The sequence below is a fragment of the Sinocyclocheilus rhinocerous genome, unplaced genomic scaffold, assembly GCF_001515625.1.
Source record: "Sinocyclocheilus rhinocerous isolate Xijiao unplaced genomic scaffold, SAMN03320098_v1.1 scaffold340, whole genome shotgun sequence".
Classification (NCBI taxonomy): Eukaryota; Metazoa; Chordata; class Actinopteri; order Cypriniformes; family Cyprinidae; genus Sinocyclocheilus; species Sinocyclocheilus rhinocerous.
In genome coordinates, this window is record NW_015670980.1 from 1 (window position 1) to 10,843 (window position 10,843).

The following is a 10,843-nucleotide window of genomic DNA, read 5'->3' on the forward strand; positions in this document are numbered from 1 at the left end:
GGATGCCTTAATCAAAACTGATTTACAGAAAATGTAACCCTGGAGTTTTCTTTGCTGAAAGGCTCATAAATGGCTTATGTCTTGATTAGTAATTGACTAATTTGAATATTAATACATATATGGTACAAATGTTTGAGCTCATATTGAGGCATTTGACTCAATATGAGTGGTGCACACTTTGGAAAGTTATTGAGATCACTTCTGTTGTGCACATACATCTTCTGATGCCGCTGGACACATCATCAGTGATGTTCCTGGAATCATCGGGTGTTTCGGGTCTTTCAACATCATACACCCTCCTCCAGGTGACCCAGCTGGGGCTGATCAGACCCCAGCTTGTGTCCAGCTGGCTGGCTACTTAGTACTCCATGGCTCTCCTCTTTTTAGCCATAGCCACCTTGAAGCCCTCTCTGCTGCTTCAGTGGTACTGCGGATAGCCATCCTCTCGCTCACTCCCTCAATACCCAGCTCTTTGTAGGCTCTGGCTAAGGAATGTGCTGCAAATCCTGTACATTAACCTCCACCGGGACACACCTCACTCTCCATCCTGCCTGCTTACAGTCACTAACCAGCCCTGCATACTTGGAGAAATTTGTCTCAAAGGTTTATTCCAAGTGATCTTCCCACTGGACTGTTAGTTCCAGCAGCACAACTTGTTCAGTGGATTCAGACACAAGGACGATGTCTGGTCACAGGGTGGTAACTGCGATATGGCTAGGGAACTTCAGCTGCCTTTCCAGGTCCATTAACAGTTGCCAGTCCCTTGCAGAGGCCAGCATGCCTGTAGATTCCCTTTTAGTAGGTTTAGGCTGCTCCCCCAGCTCTGACAAAAACAATTCTCTGCTTGGAGGGTCGCGACCTCTTTGCCATTTCAACTTTTGCGCTGATAGCTTCGGCGATGGTCCTCAGGACTTGATCATGAATCCATCGGTATACCATCCTTCTCCAAGTGCCTTTGGACAGCAGCTCAAAAATTTATTGTATTTTGGCTTTTGTCATTGATATTATTATTATTTTAATATGTCTATATAGCTTTTATTAAGTTGTAGTTTTTAGTTTTAGTTTGTTATTTTAGTACGTCAGTTTCAACACAAATGGGAAACGTTGCTTAGCAACTAGCTGAAATAAAACAATTTTTTATATTTATTTTATTCAATTTTTATTTATTTAATTTCAAGCAAGGAAAATGTTTTTAAAGTTTAATTTTAGTTAACAATAATAACCTTTCTTCAAAAATGAATATTCAACAAGGAACTTTTAAGTAATGAAAATGTTAATATATTTGTAATTTTATTTTCTTTTATTTATTTATTTTTTTACATTTTTATTTCTTGTTATACACTGCAAAAGTTGTAAATAAAACAAAGATTAATGGAGTATGTTTTACAAAAATTAAAAATTTCACATTGAATTCACTGTGTTACTTACCATTTCTTTGTAATTATTTGTGAAAATTGTTCTACACGCATTATTTATTTATTATCCCCAGTAAATAACGAATGAGAAATGTTATCTTATAAGTTTAAGTTTTAGTTCATGTTAATTTTATTTCAAATAAGGTTTTTTTTAATGGTTTTAGTTAATGATAATAGCCTTGCATCTCTCTCACATAATTCGCCACATAATTCGATGTGTTATCAATCTCAGTTTAACACTCAGGGTTTGGCGTTTGTTCCACTAGCTGAACTGATAGTTATCAACAGTAATTTGCTATTGCAGACATTTTGAATATCCTTTATATGTGAGGCTACAAAGGGACACACAATGTGAAATATGCCTCAGAGGTCTCTAGGGGACTTCACATGTATGTTCTGTGTCATTAAACAGAGGTACTTGCTAGAATACAGCTGATCTCATTAATTCTCAGGTTTAATCTTCAGCTCTCCTGTGAATGAGCGTGAGGCAGAACATCTTATCAGCTGCTGAAGCGGCACCTTCTCCACAGGCTCCCAGCAGAGCTGGTGTCCTCCTGACCCCTACCAGCACTAGAGCTCTCAACCAACAACTGATGCCATGGACTCACTCAGATCAAGCATGTGTGCAAATAATGTGTTTTCCTTGGACACTGAACTTCTCTCACTATCGGCATGAAATGGAAATTGCAATCGTCTCTTCACTATTGTGACATATCTAAGTGAAATGGATTCTTGAAGGAAAAAATGCAGGATGAGACTTGAGTCCACTGCAATAGGTACACTGTAATAATTTCAAATGAACAGTTTTACTTTAAAGTGCATTTTACATGATATATTATGTCAATGTTTTGTTGTGTTTTAAAGAAGTACACTAATATTGATGTGTTGTCTTACGTACTACTGCATGTGTAAAGTAGGCTACTTGATTATAATTGTAACTGTAGTGTGTTCTTCAATATTACATTTAAATTTAATATATTTTAAATGTACTAAATTGCAACTTAATTATTACAAATATACTTAAATACATGATATACAAGGTTGAATAGAAATGACTTTAAAGTGCATTTTAGGTTACCATACATGCCATATTTTTTCCATATTGCCCACATTTCAAATAAGTAATCATGAATTTGTATATAAGGATGTACTTAATTCCTGCTTGTGGATCAAAAAAGCACTCCAAAGTTCAGCTAATTACATTTTATATAAATTTAAACTATATAATACATTTTTATTTAATTGCAATTAACATGCATTTCAGTGTCCGAAAACATTACATTCAGTATGTTCTTTTAAAGTGCGATCATCGTTTCTGCACATCACACCGGGAGAAAGTGTTTTAATATCGAACTGTGTTTATTTATGACCATACTGTAACCGTTCGAGTTGTCCTGCCTTTATCCTCAGCACGTCCTTGCCGTTTAGCGTCACTGCTTGCGTTCCCCTAAACGCAAGCGCCAAAGGACGCTAGATGCACTTGAACCCAACCGAGAATAGCAATAGAAAACATTTGAGGGGCACCAAACAATCTATTTAAGCATTCAAGCCCCCGTTCCCCTCCATCCGCACACACACACACGTTTGTTCAAAGGGAGTCAAGCAGGTGTGGTGTGGCTCCTCACCTTTTCATGTAAGTGGACTGCCAATGAGCTGCCTCGTTTGAGGGCCTTCTAAATAATGGAGGGTGCCAAGAAGCAGTCGCGCGGTGACTATAGAATGGGCCCCTGGAGGCGGATGGCCGAGTGTGTGTGTGTGATGGGAACGACTGTCCTCGGGCAGGGTGTATGGCTCATTGGTCCTTGCCACGCATGCAGGCACGCACGCACGCACGCACACGGGTAGAATTGACCAGTTAATTGTCCGTTTATCATTTCAGGAGGATCAGCGGAGGCCAAGGCCTCCTGTTGCCCTCTGTCTGTTTCTCTATTTTCTTTGTTCATCTGCTGCTGCTCTCTCCTGTCTGTTCCTTCACTGCTTATCTCGCTCAGCTGCTGGGTTATCGGTGTTATCGTGCTGAAATTATTGCTGACACCAGAAGTCTTTAGAAGCAGTGAGTTTGAGTGTTAAAGGGCTAGGTCACCCAAAAATAAATGTTTTGGCTTCACTTACTCGCCCTCATGCTGTTCCAAACCTGTATGACTGCTTTCATCCGTGAAGCAAAAAAACCCCAAAAGTCCTATCCTAACAAACCACACATCATCTGAAAGCTGAATAAATAAGCTTTCCATTGATGTATAAATCTCAATTTCGAAAAAATTGACCCTTATGACTGTGTGTGTGTGACCCTGGACCACAAAACCACACACACACACACACATATATATATATATGACGTTTTATTGGTGACACTGTCCAAACCTTAAACTTTAAAAAAATAATTTTGATTAAGAGTCTGTGAAAGGAGGACAAACTAAATATCATATGAGCTAAATACAATATGGTTTGTAGTAAATGATTAAAAAAAAAATATTAGTTTGATCATTTTCTTTTTCTTACAGTAACTTGGGTAACACTAAATTTGTGTTGAGTCTTCCCACCATGCAGCTTTGAGCTCTTCACATGTGACCTGAGTTCTGTCCTCGCTGTACATATTCAGTGTTTAGAAGTGTAAATGGTTTTAATAGTTCCTCTTTTGATCATCTTGTTGTTTAGGAAGTAACGGGCCACAAAAGTTCTGCATAGACAAAGTGGGGAAGGAAACCTGGCTGCCTAGAAGTCACACCTGGTGAGGCTCTAAACCCGAAAGACAGTGCAAAATAACTCTTTCACAGAAGTGTGTTTGTGCTTATTTGTCCCTCCTGCCTTACAATTTCAGCTTTAATCGACTGGATCTGCCACCCTATAAGAACCAGGAGCAGCTCCGAGAAAAACTTCTGTTCGCTATCGAAGAAACTGAGGGATTCGGACAAGAGTGACGAGACTGATTATATCTCGGCATGGAAGGGACATTAATTTCTTCTGAATAGGCCATTCATGTGGACTGAATGAACAGACTGTTGATTAGACTAGCAGCAGATTTACAATTCAAACACTAGTTCACCTAAAAGTGGAAACTCACCTCATTTATTCAAAACCGATGCGCTGTTATTTTTCTGTGCAACACAAAGGACGAGTTTCGAAAAGAGCTGCATAAAGATTCTTCAGACTTCAACGTTTGTCCTCCACTGAATAAATAATAGCATGCTGGTATGTAATGACATGAGGATGAGCGAACAACAGCTTCATTTTTGGGTTAACTATACTTTTAAACACTGATGGACCAGCAGCAGATAGATGATTTGTTTGAATGTAATATTTGAGTTGGTAAATTCAGGGGATGATGATTTCACCTTACATTTCTATGCAGTGAAAGCAATGCAAATTATGACACAGTTCACAGCATAACCAGATTTGTAAATCAAGTCAAAATTAATTCCCTAAATCAAAATGTAATCAATCCTGATTTTCCAGTGTGAGGTGAAATTCTCAAACTCCCTGCTTATAATGCAGCATCCAATACAGAAACATTACTATACTAATAAAATAAATGGCAGCGAATCTTCAGTTGCAGATGTCATGGGCCGCAGAGCTGTTATATCAGTGTGTGTATATGGACTAGAAGACCACTGAGAGGATAGAGAAAATAATTGTTTTAAAGAGAATGAGCAGACGTGATTTCATTATTTTGTGACATGCCATGCTACACTGTATATAGTTGAAATAAAATCCAGTCATGGACTGTAAACGCATAGTCTGTGGATGATTTTAAATATTAAAAAAAGCTTTAAAATCTTGTGTTCAGTTTGTTTTGTTTTGCTGTCCCTAATACTTCTGTCATTATACCATCTGAACAAGCAACTATTGATTTTTTTACAAGTTTATTTTTAATTATAATGGAAATGAAATGAAATTTGGTGCAGATTTGGAATTATGCATTTCTATGACAACACTATTAACGCAGAAATGAATCAGTGTGATTTGAGTAATAAATAGAGACAAAAAAGTAACAGTTGTTATGCTTATTAATCTATTTAAGTTTACTTGACTTATTTAGCCTTAATTTTATGCATTAAAGAACTGTTAGCTGTGTGTGTGTGTGTGTGTGTGGAATATTAACATTTGTTGTTTTTCAGATCAGCTGCTATAGAAGACAAACTGAAATCTGAGTGCAGAGACAAGCAAAGGAATAGTAAGTATATTTTCATGTTGTGTCACCTCTGTTATAGAGATTTTTGAATCAGGCCTAATGGAGGGTGATTTGGTCAATCTTGGAAGAAAAACGTTAGCAATGTGTCCATTTCAGCTGTCTATTTATGCTTGCTTTCAGTCATTCATGTACAAATCTGTTATTTAATTTTGTTTCTGTTTTGTTTTTTTCTAAAGCTGCAAGGCTCTGGTGCAAAATATTGTATGCCAGGAGTCAGGACGACTAGGCTGTGCCCAGGTCTCCGGAACCTGCGACGACGCTCAACTCCATCAGCCCTTTATCTGCGCCTTCGAATCCTCCAGCTCTGTCTCCATCGGTCGGCCCCCAGATGTTGGCAGCCACACCATCTACATTTTGGCTCCTCGCTCCCTCGATTCCGCCGTGTGTTGTCAGCACTGGGATGCTCTGGGTCTGTGCCATGTGCCAAACACCATCTAAGTTGCCAGGGCATCATCGTCATCCTCCCATCACCATCCCTTCGCCACATCCTGCCATCATCCCCGCACTTTTGCCTCTCACCATCCCTACGCCATCTCCTTGTCCACCTCCAAAACCCCCTCCATCCCTCCCTATTCTGTTGCTTGATCTTTCTCATCTTCAGTCTTTGCACACACACAGCTATTCACTTATGCACTTTGTTTTTCAAAGACTGAAGATGATAAAGTTCAAGCAACAGAATAGGGAGGGATGGAGGGGGTTTTGGAGGTGGACAAGGAGATGGCGTAGGGATGGTGAGAGGCAAAAGTGCGGGGATGATGGCAGGATGTGGCGAAGGGATGGTGATGGGAGGATGACGATGATGCCCTGGCAGCTTAGATGGTGTTTGGCACATGGCACAGACCCAGAGCATCCCAGTGCTGACAACACACGGCGGAATCGAGGGAGCGAGGAGCCAAGATGTAGATGGTGTGGCTGCCAACATCTGGGGGCCGACCGATGGAGACAGAGCTGGTGGATCCGAAGGCGCAGATGGAGGGCTGATGGAGCTGAGCGTCGTCGCAGGTTCTGGAGACCTGGGCACAGCCTAGTCGTCCTGACTCCTGGCATACAATATTTTGCACCAGAGCCTTGCAGCTTTAGAAAAAAACAAAACAGAAACAAAATTAAATAACAGATTTTTACATGAATGACTGAAAGCAAGCACAAATTAGCCAGCTGGAATGGACACATTGCTAACATTTTTCTTTCAAGATTGACCAAATCACCCTCCATTAGGCCTGATTCAAAAATCTCTATAACAGAGGTGATACAACATGAAAATATACTTACTATTCCTTTGCTTGTCTCTGCACTCAGATTTCAGTTTGTCTTCTATAGCAGCTGATCTGAAAAACAACAAATGTTAATATTTCACACACACAAAAAAGCAAATGATGATTGATGATTTGTTTTCTTTTTAAGAATGACAGTACGCTGAGAACAATGTACCTGGTCGGTAATATAGTCAAAAGCCTTCCCAGCCTCAGCAGTTTCAGATGTACTGTATGCTCTCATATAAGCAACCCTTCTTACAATTTAATCTTTGTTCTTATCTGTAATGAGAAATATATATTAGAAAATAAAGGCGATAAGGTTGTCAAGCTTGAACAAATATAAACACCAATCAACGAACACTACCACAGTTGGCTAATCAGCTCAAGACAAAGTAATTGTATGTTCATAATCATGGTTTTTCAAAGATCATTAACCTCATTACAATGAAGCCAAATTGTTCAGGAAATCAGAAATAAATAAATGCACAACTTCATTTTGCAAATAAAAGAATGTTAATGTTGTACATGTTATAATGACTAATTTTATTTTATTTATTTTTTTCTGCCAATGCATGTGTCAAAAACACGACTGGCACAGACAAATAACGTTAATTAAATCTTACCTGAAGTCACAGTGAGGTTCCAAAAGCCAGACGCCATACGCGCTTGCAGAAGCTGGTAAAAATAAGAACATACCGCTATATTTTCTAATTAATTTCATAGTTCCCCCAAAACAATTTGAATTCTGTCATCACTCACCCTTAAGATGCTCCAAACCATCTAAGACTTTCGTTCATCTTCAAAAGAAAAGCTGAGATATTTTAATAAAAATCTGAGAGATTTATGTCCCTCCGATGAAAGAAGATTCACCAAAGATGTTCATGTTTCAAAAAGTTGAAATCTCAAAAAAACATCGGCAAAGTAATCCATATGAATTGCGTGGTTTCCTCCAAGTGCCCTAAAGAGACACGATCGGTGACCGCTCTATATAATACTGTTTAAATTTAGACTTATATTCACATTTAAGAGACATTTGCACGCACATCATATTTTATATACGAAGCTCTCTGGGGTGAGCTCATTATCATACGAACCAATCAGAGCCGTTCAATGGCTCTGGAACCAATCAGGTTTAGTCAGTGGGTTGTTTGAATTTAAACAAGTAAACGCAAGTTTTTTTTTTTTTCATATATGATGTTGAAATCCTTGTGGGAATTTCAGAAATATATATTAGAAAATAAAGGCGTCAAGCTTGAACAAATTTATAAACACCTAGCTTATTACAATTAATGTATCATGTAATGAACAACAGCCTAATCAACCAAAGTAGCATAACCTTTTAAGTAAAACTGAACAACATATTAAACAACATATTTTAAATATCGCAATGCTTAATAATAGTTGACAAACGTTTGTACATTGTAAATGTTAAAAATGTTTTTCAAAATATTGTACTTTTCCAAATATTAAAATTATAAATACATAAATATTTAAAATATAACCATGTGTAGGCCTACTGCAATATAAAGTACATTAAAAACCCACTAAAAGTGTAATCATTTTGTTATGTTCTTACACAAAGTAGACATAAAATATTCTTTAAGTAAGGGTAACATAAGTATGTTTTCTGTAAATACACTAAAAAGTCACTAAAATGTATGCTTGTGTTTAGTATATCCCTTAAAAGTGTAACTAAAAATATATTTATTACCATAGTATTTCTACTATACTTTTTAGAAATATACTAATAGTGTGCTTGTGTTTAGCATATTCCTTAAAAGTGTAACTAAGCATATATTTATTACCAAAGTATTTCTAGTATACTTTTTATAAATACATTAAAAGTATGCTTCTGTTTAGCATATTTCTTAGAAGTATAACTAAGCATATATTTAATACAAAAGTACTTCTAGTATACTTTTTAGAAATATATTAAAATGCAATTCAATATATTTTTATTGCACTTCAAATAAGCATGTTGGGAATACAAATGTATTATAAACATACTACTTGAATTTCAAGTATATTTTTAATACATTTAATACTACGTCTTTTTCACCTGGGTACTTCCATTTCTCCTAAGGAATTTTAGGAGAAACATCTGAAATGCTGTTGATACTAAAATGAGAGATATATGAGAATCTCATCTAAGTCTCCTGAGCTTAGGAAAAGCAACCACTGAGCAATAATTTTTTCCTATGGGTACTCTTAACATTGCATAAACAAACTATCTCTAATTAAGAATGAAGCTTTAATTGAGCAGCCCTAGTATATGATGTTCAATAGTCCAGTGCAGTGTTGACAGAACCGGACTAATATGGTCATGCTTCCTGGTTCTAGTAAGAACTCTAGCTGCTGCATTTTCGACCAGCTGGAGTTTGTTTATTACTGTGAGCACGCAGAGCAACCACCCAATAAAGCATTACAGTAATCTAACCTTGAGGTCATTATAAGTCTCATGAATTAACATTTCAGCATTTTACATTGAAAGAATAGGTTGTAATTTAGATATTTTTAACAAATATAAATTTTACAAAAATGGCTTTAAGGGAAAAATTGCTATCAGATAGCACACCTCGGTTCCTAACTAATGACGAAGAATTGACAGAGCAGCCATCAAGTGTTCTAGGTTAGGCCCTATTACATGGGTCAAGCTCTGGTTACAAGGTTTTTGGACTGATAATTTTTTATATTTCCAAATATGCATTCTGTTAGTTTTGCGAATTGGTATGTTTTGTCGGGCCGCGAAGAAATATAGAGCTGAGTATCATCAGCATAACAGTGAAAGCTAACACCATGTTTCCTGATGATATCTCCCTTTACAGCATATGTATGTTTTCAGTATGCATACTGTTCATAGTAGCTCTAACATAATCTTGCAGTGCCTAGAGGCTCTAAAATATCTTGTGCATAAAACCTCTAACACATTAAGAATTGTTGATGCAAGTAAGATTGCAAATAAGATTTCGTTCCATAGTTTAGAAGCAGGGTGAGGACAAGGCAAGCTGGCAGAGAACAAGTTGGTGGAAATTCTTTCAAATACAGAAGACAGTGACTGCAGTGCTGTTTAAACCCACTAGATGTTCTCAGTGTCAAGTATTAGCCTACTGCTTGTCTGAATCATTTCAGCCTACAAAAAAAGTTTGTAAAATAGCATGTTGATATATAGATAGATTTTAAATATATGCCAAATATACGTTGTCAAAAAAAGAGATCAAAACTTACATTAATAATGATTGCAATACTTTACAATGTTAAAACACACATGTGAATTGTTTCTTGTGAAGTCTTTCCATAGACTTCCATTACTTTTATACTGACTAAACGATATTTTTTATCCTCTAACCCTAAACCTACCCCTTACAGAAAACCTGTTTGCATTGGTACACTTTCAGATAAACATCATTTACTATTTTAAAAATTTTTCCCCTTGTGAGGACCGCAGGCTGGTCCCCACATAGGCCTGGGCGATAAAACGGTATCGATATTTATCGACGGTACACCTTCGATAACGATTGAAAAAATGTTCGATATGGCGCACGATATAGGCACTTGCAATGAGTGACGCAGACAGCACACACAAACACGAACACATGCTGAAATGAGTGCTGTGCCTGCCTGTGATGAGGCGATTGTGACTAAAGAATGAATATTAGTCGAATTCGTTTAATGAGTGAGTCATTGAGTCCTTCATTCAAACGATTCGTTTAAACGGCAGATTCATCAGATGTTTATGCATGGGCTAATGAAACTTTAGGTGGCGAATTAGGCTGCCTGCTCTTCTATTTTGCCACACTAAACTTGTTGAAAATAATACACAATAAACATGTCTGTCAAAACGATCTCAAAAGAGGGTTTTATTAAGCAAATCAAGGAGTGAATTAATCATCCACTGTTTAAAAAAACAAAAAAACAAACAAAAAACTTTAGCTGGGTTTCCACAAGCAGGGTCACAATTATCTACAGTGTATGAAGCTAAAGGTTTT

The 10,843-nt window shown here is 37.2% G+C and overlaps 1 long non-coding RNA gene across 1 annotated transcript; it reads right to left on the reverse strand.

Moving 5' to 3' along the window:
• Window positions 1-6,227: 6,227 nt before the first annotated feature.
• Window positions 6,228-7,738, reverse strand: LOC107734498 (uncharacterized). Its single transcript, XR_001639103.1, has 4 exons — window positions 7,481-7,738; window positions 7,033-7,136; window positions 6,874-6,929; window positions 6,228-6,678 (listed from the first exon to the last, which is right to left on the reverse strand). It is a non-coding gene; the product is annotated as an uncharacterized LOC107734498 (long non-coding RNA).
• Between the last annotated feature and the right edge of the window lie 3,105 nt (window positions 7,739-10,843).